At 36.7% G+C, this 17174-nt stretch overlaps 1 pseudogene; it reads right to left on the reverse strand.

The window, feature by feature from the left end:
• LOC110590537 overlaps positions 1-17174 on the reverse strand; it is an 82581-nt pseudogene that overhangs the window by 53509 nt on the left and 11898 nt on the right.

Raw genomic sequence — 17174 nt, forward strand, 5'->3', positions numbered from 1 at the left:
TAATTTAACAGGAACTTTTACTTGAGTTTTTATAAGTGGGGTGGAGATTTAATGACAACTCATAGAAAATGCCATGGTGCCTGTGTTTCTGCCCAATGCAGAATGCGCTTTCAGGTAGGACTGAAAACAAGAATCACCCTCGAACTTCTACTTCCAACCATTATGGGGTGACTGACACTGGATGAAACCCAAACAATTCCCAAACTGGACAAAAGATGTGAGTCAGCTGATTTTAGGCACTATCTAATAAGCAATGTAAGGCTGTGATTCTTGAGAGAGAGGATATGCATGAGGTAAGCAGCACAACTGCCCCAGTTGTCTACCTGGGGAGACAATCTCCTGCTCAAGGGATAGCTATCTGCAGTCTGAGTGGAACATGGTGCTCCTACTGAGCTGAGGAGGCAGGTATCAGAGTTAACGGTAACCGAAGCAGTTAGAACCTATGGAGGAGGGAGCAGCGCAGAGAAGGGATCCCAGAAACCTATTAGGGATCTCCTGAAAATCCATGGCTGGGAGCTGGATTATACATGTGCAGGGTAAGGCAACCTGAGCCTATCAGCTCCTGTGGAGTTGAAAGTAAAACCAAGACACTAGAGGTTGAGCAGTGCTTGGGGAAGAACAGTGGGAGGGGATGTCAGAGTCCTAGCCTTGCCAGAGTAAAGAGATATTAACACTTCATTAAAACTGCTGACATCTAGCTGTAATGCCATAAAGGTCACATTTTAGGAATAAGGGACATGCCACAGAGAGAGACCTACTCTAGATCCACTCTAATAAAGTCTAAAACCACACCTCAGAAAGATCTGTGGGGAAGACACAGTTTGAAAAGTAAGTACTGCCAAGTTAGAGAAGTTTGGGAAATGCCTGGGGCTTTCTACAGATCTACACTAACAATGCAAAACACCAAATCATACAAGTTAAAGTGATCAGCCAGTAAATGAACTGCCTGCTTAAAAAAGAATCAACTTTCTTCAGAGGAAGATTACATAACCTAGAATCACTAGAATCTGTTATCCACGAAGTCCAATATTTGATAAAAAATCACTATACATAATAAACAATTAAAGGAAAATTAGGTTAAAAGGTTAAAATTCAAAGAAAAATTCTATCTTAGTTGGGAGATCAAACAGGAAATCCCAGCAGGAAATGGAGATTATAAATACAATCAATCAAGCAAAAATTCTGGAACTAAAAAGTACAGTAACTGAAATAAAAAATTGACGGGCTTAACAGCAAGTCAGAGTTAATAGAACAAACAGTGAACTTAGCTACCAGCCAACAGAAATTAATCCACAGAATAAAAAGAAAAAAGACTGTAGACAAATAAACAGTAAACAATAATGAGATACCACTACACACCTATTATTAGAATGGCCAAAATCCAGAACACTCTCAACACCAAATGCTGACAAGGATATGGAGCAAAAAGAATTCTTATTCATTGATGGTAGGAATGAAAAATGGTACAGTAACTCTGGAAGACAGTTTGGCAGTTTCTTACAATATGAAACACATTCCTGGGAATGACTGGGTGACTCAGTCAGTAAAGTTTCCGACTCTTGATTTTGGCTCAGGTCATGATCACAGGGTCATGAGACTGAGCCCCGCCCTGGGCTCTGCCCTGGGCATGGAGCCTGCTTAAGATTCTCCATCTCCCCTGCCCACACGTGGGTGCATGCATGCGCTCTCGAAAGAAAGAAAGAAAGAGAGAGACTCTTATCATATGATCCAGCAGTTGTGCTTGTTGGTATTTATCCAAAGGAGTTGAAAACATGTTTTCAACAAAGCTGCACATTGATGTTTATAACAGCTTTATTCATAATTGCCATAACATGGAAGGAACCAAGATGTCTTTCAGTAGATGAATGAATAAACTGTGATACAGCCAGACAATGGAATATCATCCAATGCTAAAAAGAAATGAGCTATCAAGCCATGAAAAGACATGAAGAAAACTTAAATGAATATTACTAAGTGAAAGAAGCTAATCTGAAAAGGTACATATACTGTATGATTCCAACTATATGACATTCTGGATAAGGCAGAACTATAAAGACAGTAAAAAGATCAGTGCTTACCAGGGACTGGGATGGAAGGAGGGATGAATAAGTAGAACACAGAGAATCTGGGGGGCAGTGAAATTACTCTGCATGATATTTTAACCATGGATACATGTCCTTATAAATTTGTTCAAACCCATAAAAGGTACAACAAAAGAGTGAATCATATGTAAACTATGGACTTCGGGTGATAATAATGTGTCAATATGGGTTCATCAATTGTAATAAATGTACCACTCTGGTGGGGAGATGCTGATGATGTGAGAGCAGAGAGTATATGGGAAGTCTCTGTACCTTCTGGTCAGTTTTGCTGTGAACCTAAAACTGCTCTAAAAAATAAAGCCTATTTAAAAAATTAAGATAAAAATAAATTTTAAAAGCCTCACGGACCTATGAGAGTATCAGTCAGCCTAGCAAGAGAGTAACTGAGTAACAGAAGACAATAATATAAGGACAAAAATAATATGAAGAAATAATGACCCCAAACTCCCAGGGGTCAGAAAAACCCTGACTTAGAGATACAAGAATTTCAGTGAATCCACACAGGATAAATATAAAGAAAACCAGAGCAAGATGCATCATAGCCAAACTGCTGAAAACCAAAGATAAAGATAAAATCTTGAAAGCAGCCAGAGAGAAAAGAAGGCACTTTCTATACAGGAGAATAAGAATAAGAATAATCAGACTTCTCATCAGAAACAATGGAGGCCAGAGGCAATGAAATAACTTCTTTGAAGTGCTGAAAGAAAAAAGACCCAGCAACCCAGAATTTCATATCTAACAAAAATAGCTTTCCCAAGCAAGAATTAAATAAAAACATTTTCTGAAGAATGGAAGCTGAGAAGATTTGTTTCCAGCCTACCCGGCACTATCTGAAGGGTATCTTTCCATCTGAAGGATATCTTTCAGGTCAAAGAGAAACTTGGATCTATAAGAGAAAGGAAGAACAACAGAAATAGTAAACAAAAGTAGACGGGCAGCTGAAATATGAAGAATTGAACAAATTTCCTCAGGATCATGATAAAGACAGAGCTCAGGATGCAACTGAAGTTCCCACAGACGTAATTTCAAATTACCTCTACCTAAGAATTAACTATCTTAATATCCAGCCCTTGTAACCAGGATGATGCTGAATGGTAGCTGGGAAGTTTTTAAGATTAAGGTATTCTTTCCCAATCTTGTCTGGGAATTTACCACTTAATTTAACTTAACATTGAATATAAAGAGTTCAGAGTCTACTTTCATATTACCCATCTACTTACTTTGGCTGACAGAAGAGGATTATAATTCCACAAATACTTAGTAAGAGAGTGACTTGTCTAATATGTGCAGAGTTTCACACTTTTTGTTTTATATTTTTGAAAATTCTTCTATAACTTTGAAATAGGAGTTATTTTAACTCAAAAAAAAAAAAAACAGGAACTAGTACAGAAACAGATTATCCTCTAACGTGTACTTAGAGTTATCCCTTTTATTTATTTATTTATTTTAAGATTTTATTTATTTACTTGAGAGAGAGAATGAGATAGAGCATGAGAGAGGGGAGGGTCAAAGGGAGAAGCAGACTCCCTGTTGAGCAGGGAGCCCAATGCAGGACTCGATCCCGGCACTCCAGGATCATGACCTGAGCCGAAGGCAGTCGCTTAACCAACTGAGCCACCTAGGCGCCCGAGTTATCCCTTTTAAATACCTAATTTTGCTTTAAAGAGGAAGCAGACAATTCATCAAACTTTATCTGTAGAATCAAATAAAAGGGGCCACTGTAAGGGTTTAATATTTTTATTTCATTTTTTAAAGCACCTACTCATCTTACTCATCCTTTACTTATCTTGGTAACTCCAGAACAATTTTTCTGTTCTGGCAAAAAGGTAGAATCCTAAGAACTACTTTAATAAGGATATAATCAGGGGCACCTGGGTGGCTCAGTCATTAAACGCCTGCCTTCGGCTCAGGTCATGATCCCAGGGTCCTGGGATCAAGCCCCGCATCGAGCTCCTTGCTCCACGGGAAGCCTGCTTCTCCCTTTCCCACTCCCCCTGCTTGTGTTCCCTCTCTTGCTGTGTCTCTTCTGTCAAATAAATAAATAAAATCTTAAAAAAAAAATAAGGATATAATCATACTCAAAGCAAACCTTAAGTTTTTTTTATATTAATGAGAGCCAATTATTTTATGATGAACATAGAAGTATTTTGCTGCTAAGACAAAACAAGGAGGCTTTTTGGGATAAGAGAACATAAGAATTGGCTGGAATCCTAAGTTACTGGGTTAAAGTGCTATTGGGGGTAAAGAGGAGACTGCATTAGACCAATCAGATACTGAGGTATATAAAATTAAGCACCAGAAATGGAGTACAGATGTCATAAATAAAGAAATCAAAATACATACTTTATGAGACACTATAAATGCAGTACTTAAAATGTAGTACTTAAAATGTAGTTGGAAGGCTATGGGGAGATCATTTGAAAACAAGGAACATTAAGCAAATGTTCAGAATTGGTGGGGGGAGTGAGAAACCTCTTCAGATATTACCATAATTTTCTATAAATTTCTAGTGGCTCTGGTAGTTACACAGTTATTTACATATTTTTATGCCTGGAAATTAAATGATACCATTTTTTATTTTCCTGTTAATTTAAGAAAAGAACTAATCAAAGATCATTAGAAATTTTTGAGCTAGACTCTGATACAAATTTTTTAAATTCTAATTACTAAAGATCAAAATCAAAATCCTCTATATTTTTAGTTGTCAGAGTAGATGAGCACAATAAATAGCTTATACATTTTCATAGGTTAGCACATTAACTAAAAATGCTAAAGAAAATATCTAACCATCTATAGTTTTAAATATATTTACATGTCCAATCCAACCCTGGAAACCCACTAAAACACAAATTCAGATTGCAATCCAGTTACAATGCAAGCCAGGCACAAAAGCCTTCTAATGATCTTTGATTAGTTCTTTATTAAATTCATCAAGGGAGCAAAGAAAATTTAATAATCTTCACCAGTTGTCATCTTTCTGATTAGAGTTTTGATTAGAACTTTCAGCTTTTATTTTTCTCCTTGCTAGCCTCTGCCAGAGCTTTGCTCTTGCTTCTAGTTGTAGAGGAAGAACAAGGCAGATGGAACATGTTTAATACCTCACATTTACTAATATTCCCTAGGTATGCATGTCAGGAGTTTATGAGAAAGTTCTCTTGGAGTATTCTCTGTGGATTCCCCTCCCCACCACCCAGCCATCTCGGATAGGGAAGCTCCTGCTTTCATCAGCTTTTGTCCAGGAATGCATTTTGCTTACTGTTGACAGTTATTTCCCCCAGGAGTTGAAACTAATTTTTTTCATCCTGTTAAGTTTACAAATAAAAATCATATTGGGGGGTTGGTTAGTGATACTATACACATTTCATGAGTGAAAGCAGTGGCATTATAGGAGCGAACCATCCATAGGTATTTGAGAAATGCCCATTAGATTGTTCAGAATAAAGGACTCTGAAAGGTCACTCAGGCTGGCATAAAAGGAGTAAGATGAACAATAATGATGTTTACATTTTTCTTCTTCATACAGCATGTGGGAGAATAATGACATTCAGATTTCTATATAGCATATTTCTTCCTAGTATTCACAAATATCGCTTCAATTATTTTTCTATCATTGCTGAAAAGTAGGAAATGTGTAGCTATTATCATCTCTGTTTCCTATTATAGTCTATCATGCTATTTTAGTGGCTGCTACCTGAAAAGAAGGGCAGCTAGGCAGTGTGTTTATAATCACACTCTATCACCATTTAGACCTCAGGACTGGAGAGAGATAACAGGAAAGAAAGTAAAAAAGAAATAATGAAAATGCAAACATAGGAAATCCTTAACCTACAAAAAGGTTGTATTCCAAAAGTTCATTTATTAAGCTATTTTGTGTGGAACTCAAAAATCTGTATTTCCATGGGAACAATATTATAACCAGTGGTTAGGTTCCTAGGCTAGCCCATTACAGCCTATTTATTTATGTAGTTGAAAATACAATTATTACAAAGATTATAGTAGCAGAAAACTGTTTGGTTGGAAATATATGGTATTTTAACTACACAGAAAATTAAATTAACTTTTAAAGAATAACATAATAGCCAAATGTCACTTCTTAACCCAGATTCAGTGCTTTGGACACTGGCAACAGTCAATGACGCTGTGATAACCGCTAAAGGTCTAGGAAACTCACAACCACAAACTCACAAACTCACAACCATAGGACCCTCAGAAAGAACTGCCCGACAACCCGTCAAATAGGCCATCTCACCCTTTCTTTATTTCCCAAAGTCACAACAAACAGTGGGCAACCTAGGAAAAGGCACCTGGTGTCAAAATTTCAATCCAGGATCCCAAGGGAAGCTCTCCTCCTTCTCACTTCAAATACGGTACAGGTTTCTGATTCCAATGGGTTTCTTTCCAGTTGATTAAACTTGGGGTTATTACCAAAATATATTAGTTGCATACAACATGCCAGGCACCACAGTGTGAACAGAATACTAAAAATATTAATTTTGAGACCCAATAACTTATAATTTAAATGCAAAAAAAGTTTAAAAATATAGTACATAATATTTTAGGATTAGGGTACTTAAAGGGTGTTAAAATTAATGTCTAGTTTCAGCAACTCCAATGAGCAAACGAAAATCTAACTAAAAAGAATTGGTTGAATCAATTGTTAGACTAATAGATGTTTTTGTTCCGAATACTAAACTGAGACTATTCTTTCCTTGTTGCTACTGAGAAATTGGTTTGAACTCATACTATTAGTCATTCAATATGTGTTACGCACCTTCTATTTGCTAACAACATTTCCAAAATGAAATAAGCATAAATAATACCCTCCCCAGCATCAAAAAGCTCTAGCATTTTGAAGACACAAACATAAAGCTGAACATCTCAAAAGACATGACCTATTCCCCAGCATACACCATATCATTTCCAGGCACAGTTCAACATTCTAGACCTTATGGTCCTAGATTTCTGGCATATCTCTATGACAGCAGTTAATATATTATACCATAAATCTTTGTTATAAATGTAATTCAACCACTTATCTAGGAGCTCTTAAAGGGCAAGGACTATGTTCTACTTATTATTGTATATTCAGTGCCTTGCATAATGCCTGGGCCATAGTAGGAGGTCACTAAGTGGAGAAGTGGGGACATTTTTCCCAATGCTTTATGTTCCGTTCCATGGGCATAGAGCTGTGTGACACTTTTTCTCTCTCAGCTGGCTCTTCTATTTATTTTGTTCAGAACCTGCAAGGGCAAAGAGGTGCTATTTATTGCTCTCCCAAACCCAACCAGATAGGTGGAAAGATGATAGGACAAATAAGTTAACCTGCCCCACATTCCTACTTCGCTTTAAATTGTCATTGAATATATAATCACCAACTAGAAAAAGACAGCAAACACTTCTAAACTTCAAAAAGCTATTCTGGTCAAAGCGGATGCCAGAAATAGACAAAAGAGTTTCAGAGATTCTGATTGTACCTGAATCCATTTGCTCCTCTTTCTCACAAAGGAATTTGTGTACTTACAACCACACACACACACACACACACACACACACACACACACAAATACTCATTAGAGATCTAAGACATCATTAATAATGGTAATACATATTCATAAATGTTTTTTAAAGTGTATCATTTATGCAATTGACATAAATAGATCTTTGAGTGCTATTTTAATCTTATATTACAATTATATATTTAGGACACATTACCCATAGACTCAAAAATTTAGAAAAATATTTTAAAATGTGCTATGTTTGCCTCACAGATGAGTTTTAAAATGGTGCATTCCAGATTCCACATGTAAAACTGGAAGATCTCTGACTGAATCAAATGACACATTTGGTCCCCCCCTCTCCTACTGATTCAGTTACGTGATTTGGGACAGACTTCTCATTTCTCTGCACCTCATGTTTCTTAATGTATAAAATGAGGGGTCAACTAGTTAGTCTCATAAGGTCCCTGTTTTAGCTCTAAAGTTTTATCTTTCTAATTATGGTACTTGTATTTTTTTACTACAGTCCTAAGCTATTCTTAAAACCTTCTATCTTTTTTTTTAATCTTTGAGTTTCTGCTAATATTATTTCACTCTAGTGGACAGTGCTCTGGTTATGTTATCTATAAAGTTTTGGAAAGATTCTAATTCCAACATATAATTAGGGTAATAACAAAGAATTTCTACAGCCATGTAAAAAATAGAAATTAATTTATTAAATACCAGAATCAACAGCTTAATTAAACTACCAGTAATAGGTTATAATGGAAGGAATGTAAGAACATGATGGTTTATTAAAGAGGGACATCCTTTTGTATAGGTAGGGATAATAGAAATGGAACCAACAGGCCGTTAATTCCACTTTCCAGAACATAGACAATGTACATGAAACCAGCCTGACAAAAAAGTGGTCTATTCAGGCTAAGTCATACAGAGAAAATATCATGATAGAAAATAAGCCATTCAGCAGTAACAGTTCCGAGCATTGTGTAGTATTGGCAGCTTTACCTTCAAGCTACCAGCCTTATTGGAACTTCAAAATTATACAATTCACATGCCTGGGAACATGCCGGACATCAGCAGGGGAGGGAGGCAATGTCTTTTGTAAGAAAGCTTGAAAATTTTTAAAGGTACATTATGAAATGGCTTGGCAGGCTTGGCATGTAAATACTAAGGTTAGCATATTCTTTGTTGTAGCTCTACAGAATGTTAAGCACTGTATTTTAAAAATCTTAACATTTTAGAGTACTTAAAATGAGTACTCTTCCCATTTAATTGGAGCCTTTTTTCTGCTCTGATGGGCAGGCTATGAGGTTTTCTAAGAGCTTTCCCTAAGTCTTAGAATCAAAGAGGTTTGATTGGTTCTTTCCTTCACCAGCTTATTTTATTGTGTTGGATGATGACTTGGCTTTTCATGTAACCCTGAGACACAGGGATTTGTTTACACTCCCCTGGGCTTTGGGAGGAGACTCAGGCCCCTGGGGATAGAAGGCAGGTCTGGCTAACATTGAGAAGCTAGGATTTGGTAGTACAGTTGCAGAATGAGACCGCATTCTACCCAGGACTAAACACAACTGGCAGAGTTAACCAACTCCAAGCACTTGATGCAGAAGTCAAAGTTGGTTCAGTCTTCTTTGTGAATGAAATTGTATTCTTTTTCCTGTGGTTCTGGATGCCCAGCTAGAATAAACCATTTATAATGACATAATTGATCATGGCATCTACGGAAATTATACATCAACATCTTTCACCAGAGTGCAAAGGAGGCAAGAGAACTAGCACAACAGAAGGAAATAGACCAGCCAGCTTCTTCCATTCTTTGTAATTTATTAGAAAATGATTAAGCTTTCAATATAAAATATATTGGTGAAATCGTAATAGGATTAATCATCCTGCAAAGAGGAGAAAACTATTAAAATAACTTTGCATTCAGCATTGCCGGATTTCAAATGGTTTTACTGAGGCATTTGTTCTAACATGTAAGAGTTTAACTTCTCAGCCACAAAGCTAATCAACCATGAAACTCATTATCCCAGAGAGAGAGAGAGAGAGAGAGAGAGAATACGATATATCCCTTATCAATCACCTTAGAATTTATAGCCAGAAGATATGTATTGCCTGTCCTAAGCCAATTTGTCAGTCACTATAAAGTTCAGAGGACGTCTTCCCCAATGACAACTCTATCAGGAGAACTGCAATTTTAACCTTCTTATGCAGGCAACAATGTTTACATTTTTGTCTATGTTTACTTTTCAACTCTTCAGTAGAAGGACAGAAATTGAGAATGAAAACCACCAGAAAATTGTCAATCCCTCTACAGTTGCCTTACAACATTCACTATTAGTCAAGATGAATATCATAGTTTCTCTTTCTGCCTGATACATGAATAGGACTAAACCAATGATAAAAGTACATTCTCTAATAACCACAGAGACTGCAATGATGAAGGAATGATCTCCTAGATGTATTAAGTGCAAAAAGAGGGATGCAGAAAAATACATACAACAGTCTGACATAAAAACTATGGAAATGTGTATATTTCCATCTGCAAGGATACACACCAACACCTGGGCTGGGAAACAGCACTTTTGCTTTGTCAGGAATATTTGAATTTTTAACAAATTAAATAGATTAATGCATTATTTGCATTAAAACAAAATGATTTATAACATTTAGCCCTAAAACTTCAGACACAGCCAAGACTTAATAATTCATACATATTCTGCTCTGCTTTGGAAGGATTATGTTTAGTTATTACATTCTCTGTGGCATATTTTATTGAAAAGGCATGAAGAACTTAGTCTAAAGTCAAAGGAAATTTGTGAGCATGCTGATGCTCTATAGTATCTAGAATACTCTAGTATACCACCTAGCATTCCATCATGCACACAATAGACACTGGATGGATAAATGAACAACAGATAGAGGAACAGATGGATGGACAAAACAACAATAGTAAGACTTTTTGAATTTACCATTCATCTTGGTTGACTGACAGGAGAAACAAACATCTTGGGATGGTAGTTCTTTTGAGCAATTTTGATTTTGCAGTAGGTTTAGAATTGCTAGTTTTTCCAGTGCCTCTAACTGCATTTGGAAGAGAATTTCTCATCCTGTTCACTGATAGCTTTTCAATGTTTGATATGCTCCAGGAGTCACAAAACCACTGAGCAAATTTTCAAGAGCTTTCAAAAGCAGTAAGCCCTGTAAAAATTATATTTGCCTCACCAAATGTGAAACTTCCTCCCGTGGGTTCTTCTACTGTCCCAAATCACTAGTTTCATTATCTTCCTGTAGCAGATGTTCAAAGATTCCATCAATTTCTACAAAAACCAAAAAGGAAAAATAAATAGATCAAGGCACACTTGTCTAATTGTTTCATTATAGTTAAGGGACAGGTAATCAGTAAAATACCTACAATATTTCAAGTTTTCTTTAAATAATTGTGGTAACTATCTTTCTTTTTTACTCATTCTTAAATTTAAATGCTTTTTGAGATTAGAAGCAAGTTATTTATAATTTTATTGTGATAGGAACACTTAACATAAGACCTTATCCTCTTAAACAGATTTTTTTTAAAGATTTTTTTTTTTTAAGATTTTATTTATTTGGCAGAGAGAGACACAAGCGAGACAGGGAACACAAGCAGGGGGAGTGGGAGAGGGAGAAGCAGGCCTCCCATGGAACAGGGAGCTCGATGCAGGGCTCGATCCCAGGACCCCGGGATCATGACCCGAGCCAAAGGCAGACGCCTAAAGACTGAGCCACCCAGGTGCCCCTTTTAAAAGCTTTTATTCATTTATTTGACAGAGACACAGTGAGAGAGGAAACACCAGCAGGGGGAGTGGGAGAGGGAGAAGCAGGCCTCCCATGGAACAGGGAGCTCGATGCAGGGCTTGATCCCAGGACCCCGGGATCATGACCCAAGACGAAGGCAGACGCTTAACAACTGAGCCACCCAGGCGCCCCCCTCTTAAACAGATTTTTAAGTGTATAATACAGCCTGTAAATTATAAGCACACAACTGTAGAATTTATTCATCTTGCATGACTAAAACTTAATAGCTGTTGATTAGCAGTTTCCCATTTTCCCCTCCCCCTAGTTCCTGAAAACCACCATTCAATTTCCTACTTCTATGAGCTTGACTATTTTAGATGCCTTACATAAGTAGAATCGTGCTTACATGATCCAATCAAATCAAAGAATATTTGTCTTCTGTGACTGGCTTATTTCACTTAGCATAACGTCCTCAAGGTTCATCCAAGTTGTCATACATTGCACGATTCCTTCCTTCCTTCCTTCCTTCCTTCCTTCCTTCCTTCCTTCCTTCCTCCCTCCCTCCCTCCCTCTCTTTCTTTCTCTTTTGTTAACTCTCAATCTGTTGTCATTATGCTGGGGGTAAATAAATGAGGTAACGGTCAAAATGTAAATAATCACACACACACACACACACACATACACAGCCAGTTGAGTCACTAGAGAGTAAGAGAGACAGAAAGACCACAGGACTTCAGACAAACATGTAGGCAGGTTCTAACACTGGGGCAGAACACTGTGCATGGTGTGGTGGGGGCATGTACACAAAAAAGACACCACCCTCTGAATACCTTCTGTAAGCATCACATTCTTGCTCTTTCACTGTTTCCTCCAATGTCCTTTCATCATAGTCTTAACATAGTCTTATGAACTGTTCCATCTACTTCTCACTCCCTCCACTTCCAGCTATGCTGCTTTTCACTTGGGATCCCAGAGAATATTCCCTCACTAGCTGTGTGATCTTGGAGTAGTCAATGAACCACTGTGGCTCCTTACCTGTAAAATAAGAGTATCAGCCTGGACAGACCAAGGTTACTTACAGGAGTAACATTTGATATTTTCATGCCTTTTACAGAATTACTTCAAATGTAAACATCAAGGGTTATCACCATTTAACATCCCATCTCTTATCTTCTGCTTCTCTCTCTTGTTAATAACTACTGGCAGACCTCAGACTGTCCTCACGAACCCCTTCTCAACAATTCAGATGTTCTAGAATGTCTATTGATTATTGAATCCAATCAGGATAGCATGCCAATGGCTCATGGTCACAAGGATTAAAAGATAACACATATGGGCATGTTATAACACAGACTGATGTTACTGATAAATGTTTACATTAATAACATTACCACTGAAATGACAATAGTGGCAAATGGTTGGTCGACATTATGTAGATTCAGGACTGGGTGAATTCATCTTTAAGAGAGCTTTAATAAACCTTTAAGCATTGTGAATCTATGACTACCAATACATTGTTCTAGTAATGGAGTGAGATAACTGGGACTGGCTTCCACATTCTGGTCAAAGAAAGATATGATGTTACCTGAAGAAATAACGTGTCCTATGACATTAACTTCAACAGCAGTAAATTACCAAAACTATGAAAATATCATCCTTCCAGTTATTTATATTATGAAAATACTGCCTGATGACTACTGGCAGCAATGCAGGACTACTGAGCAATTTAGTTAAAGGCGTGGGGACATAGGGTACAGTGGAGAAATGTATAGATTGAGGTAACCAGTGTTTTTTAATTATCTGTCTAGATCTGAAAACTGAGAATCAATAAATCTACAAGTACCTAAGTATGGATAGCTGTTTTAAAAAATACTTCTAATTTTAGCCCATTAAGCACGATGAAAAGAATGACTAGCTTTCAAAGTGCACTTGAATGGCAAATTCCCTTTATAAGAAAATAACACATGAATGCAAGCCTAGTTCAAGACTGCAACTTATAAATTGTCTAAAATCTTTTCTACCAATGAACACTGAAATTCATTCATAACTATTTATATTCCTCTTTACAAACAAATGCTTTAACCTTAGTATTTTTATAGCTCCTTCCTTTACATCCCACAAATAAAATCTCTTACTTTCAGACGGACATTTAGTAAAAATGTAATTCATCTTGCCTATCTCATTCTATCTATATGGCCTCTAAGTCTTACAAGTACAGGTGGAAATTATCCACAGAAAAATTTTCCTGTCTATAGTTTTCCGAATATTTCAGTGTTCAATTAACCACAGTTTAAATTAATCAGAACATCCAGGAAATGAACACTGGTGAGACTGAATGAGGCAGAAAATTTGATTGTGTTATACATGAAATTCAGCTATTCAGTGAAATTCTCCAATTGTGGTAATTCCACTGTCCTGATTACAATTATTTCATCTATGTGGTGCATATATATTTTAATCTTCTCCTGACACTGTCTGTTGTTATAAATGAATTTGTCTTCCCAGCTATTCACAAATACATTTGCATTATTGAGGTCATGTCTGACTATAGGGCTTGGTTCCATGATTTAAACAATACTTAATCTTAGCTCCGGGATTATTTTTGCATTAGATAATAATTGATTGGAATCCACTGACAAATAATAACGATACCATTTTCTGTTAATGAGTTTGACAAAGGAGGATTCACATCCTTGTATTTTTAAAAGAAACATTTCTTGACCTTGAATACATTAATAAAACTCCCTTGTATCATTAAACGTTCATAACAGAATGTTAAATTTCACAGTTTTTAGTCAAAAGTCCCTCTAGGTATGGGTAGAGTTCCTCTAAAATCAGAGCCCAAATGTTTTCAGCCTATGTGGCCTTAACCTTTGGAAGTTAGTCCATTCCTGTTATATTCTGTATCTAGATTTTCCTTCCTTCTATCCTTTCTTCCTGCTGCCCTCCCTCCCTCCCTTCCTTCTTTCTGTCCTTCTTCCTTTTTTTTTTTTTTTTAAGATTTTATTTATTTATTTGACGGAGAGAGAGAGAGCACACACAAGCAGGGGGAGCGGCAGGCAGAGGGAAAGGGAGAAGCAGGCTCCCCGCTGAGCAGGGAGCCCGATGCAGGACGCGATCCCAGGACTCTGGGACCATAACCTGAGCCGAACGTTTAACTGACTCAGCCACCCAGGCACCCTACTTCCTTTCTTAACATCTTTTTTTCTTTGTTCTTCCTTCCTTTCTTTCTCCACTGGGTGTCAAAATTGCTTTTACCACTTTCCAATGTTGAGGCTGGATTTCATAGGGAAAAAGTTTAAAAAAAAAGCGGAAAATTGTAACCTGATCAGAAAAACAAGAAAGATATGGGGGCAAGTGACATATTCTTTAGTGTCCCCTTTTAACTCCTCCCAACTTATGCTTTTATTTTATATTTCATTCAATTTATACCACAAAACCTAAGATAAGCACTCTTGCATTAGGTTTCAACCTTGTTTCATTTTTTAATTCTCAAGCAGCTATCTATGTAAAGATTGTTAAATTTCTCTTCAAAAAGAAAAAAATTGCCATCATTCATATTTTACTGAAATTCTGGTAAGTTAAAAACATTTCTGTTGGAGAACTGACATGGTCTTGAATCAGTATCTAGATGTTCCCAGTATTGGTCCAAACTCCATTACTGATTGACGACAACATGGTTTTAGAAATCATGTAACTTCCTTATTAGATTTTTTTTGCCCAAAGCAGGGACAGTGATAACATCCTAAGAAAAGAAGTACAAGTGATTTGTTATGAATTGTCTACGAATATAAATTCCTTTCATTGACATATTGGTCATACAACTTAATAACCAAGCCCTAAATGATACTGCCATCACCCTGGGCTCCAAGTCTAAGGATTACTTTGTGAAGTTGCGTAGGGCACAGAGAAAGAGAGAAAGACATTCTCAATCAAGCAAATCTAACAAGATCTGGCAGACTCAACTGTGCAGATGGGGTGAAATTTGGACTTCTTCCACTATTAATATAGTCTCTATTCTTGTGTCATCTAAGGGCGATGCTCTATTCAGATTGTCTCTTATGCTGCAAATGATTATAATTTAAAGACTAATGACATATATATATAAATGTATATAAAAAATAATGTATAAGAGCCACTCATGAACTCCTGGGGAGTTGGAGTAGCAACCAACTACTTTATACCTAAAGTAGCTTGTATATCATCTGATTAGGTTTTCTTGATAAGGAAAGTTTTTATTGTGTAATCTCAAATTGTTATTAAGACTTCTTTCTTCTATCTCAATATCTTTTCACACTGGGTGTATAGATGGAAAAGGAAGAAAAATATTTCTTAGTCATATAATTACCTTGGAACTCCAACAGTATAATTTTTAAACTCCAAAATCTTTGATAATAATGAATTATAGCCCTTGGTCATTTAATCTTCATCTCTATAGTTTTATAGTTCTTGCAAGAATTTGTGCCTTTTTTCTGAGGGGGAAATTTGTGCCATAAAAATTCACCTTAAGTGGGATAAAGCATCAGTGGACAGCATGATACTCATTAAGACACTTGTTTCTCACTTACATAAATGATATAAGGAACTCTTGTGTAAAGGAGGGTGTTACACGTAAAATGATTTCATTTGCTGACTCACTTTACTGAGGCAGATTGTGGAAACTATCAAATGACAACCATAAGTGTTGAAATTAGACATCTGAACTGTTTATGAAACATCTCTACCTGGGTATCCCAAAGGGCACTGAATCCCAACACGTTTCAATGAAGTCTTTTTGTTGTTGCTGTTATTGTTTTTGTTAGAGAGGGAGAGAGAATTTTAAGCAGGCTCCATGCCCAGTGCAGAGCCCGATACAGGGCTTGATGGCACAGCCTTGAGATAATGACCTGAGCTGAAATAAAGAGTCCGATGCTTAAATGACTGAACCACCCAGGTGCCCCACTGACGTGTTTCAAACTGAGCCCTCCGCCGCCCACGGTCAAACCTGCTACTCCTCTGCACTCCTGATTTCAGCTTACTGTGCCAGCTTCTCTAACCAAACTACCTCAGTTCAGGCCCTCCTCACCTCTCACATGGCTATTGCTAGTAACTCCTGATCCTTCATTCTTACCTCTTCCCAACCCATCCCACACACCGCTTCCATGGCAATCTTTATTGTGAGTAGTATTTAATAATATTTCCTTTTCTTTTCTTCTTTCTTCCTTCCTTCCTTTCTCTCTTTCTTTCTCGTTCCTTTCCTTTCCTTTTTTTTTTTTTTTTTGGATGCCCTTTTTGGGAAGTACCTGGTCAAGACTTCAGTCCATTTTAAAAATTGGGCTGTCTTTTTATTTTTGATTTGTAGAAGTTCTCATACTCTGAATATAAGTCTTTGGTGTAGGAGTTCTTTATACTAGATTTTAATCCTTATTTGTACTGTAAATATCTTTTCCTACTCTGTAGTTATATTTTCACCATCTCAATGATGTCCATTAATGAACAGAAGTTTTAAATTTTATTCTTTTTTTTAGAAGTTTTAAATTTTAATGAAGTCCAATTTATCCATCTTTATAACTAGTGCTTTTTTTGACCTGTTTAAGAATACCTGTCTACCTCAAGTCATGAAGATATAATTTTATGTGATTACTACAGAAGCTCTATTAGTTTACTTTTCATATTTAGATCTAAATTCCATATAGAAAGCTTTTCATTTTCACTCCAACATGTAAAGAGCTTGGAAGTCATCACTCCTGTCCTCACAACAAGAAATCTGAACAAACTAAAAATCAACTCTTCTTAGATCCATAAGAAAATTTTGATCACA

Source organism: Neomonachus schauinslandi, chromosome 9, assembly GCF_002201575.2.
Source record: "Neomonachus schauinslandi chromosome 9, ASM220157v2, whole genome shotgun sequence".
In the NCBI taxonomy this organism is placed as follows: Eukaryota; Metazoa; Chordata; class Mammalia; order Carnivora; family Phocidae; genus Neomonachus; species Neomonachus schauinslandi.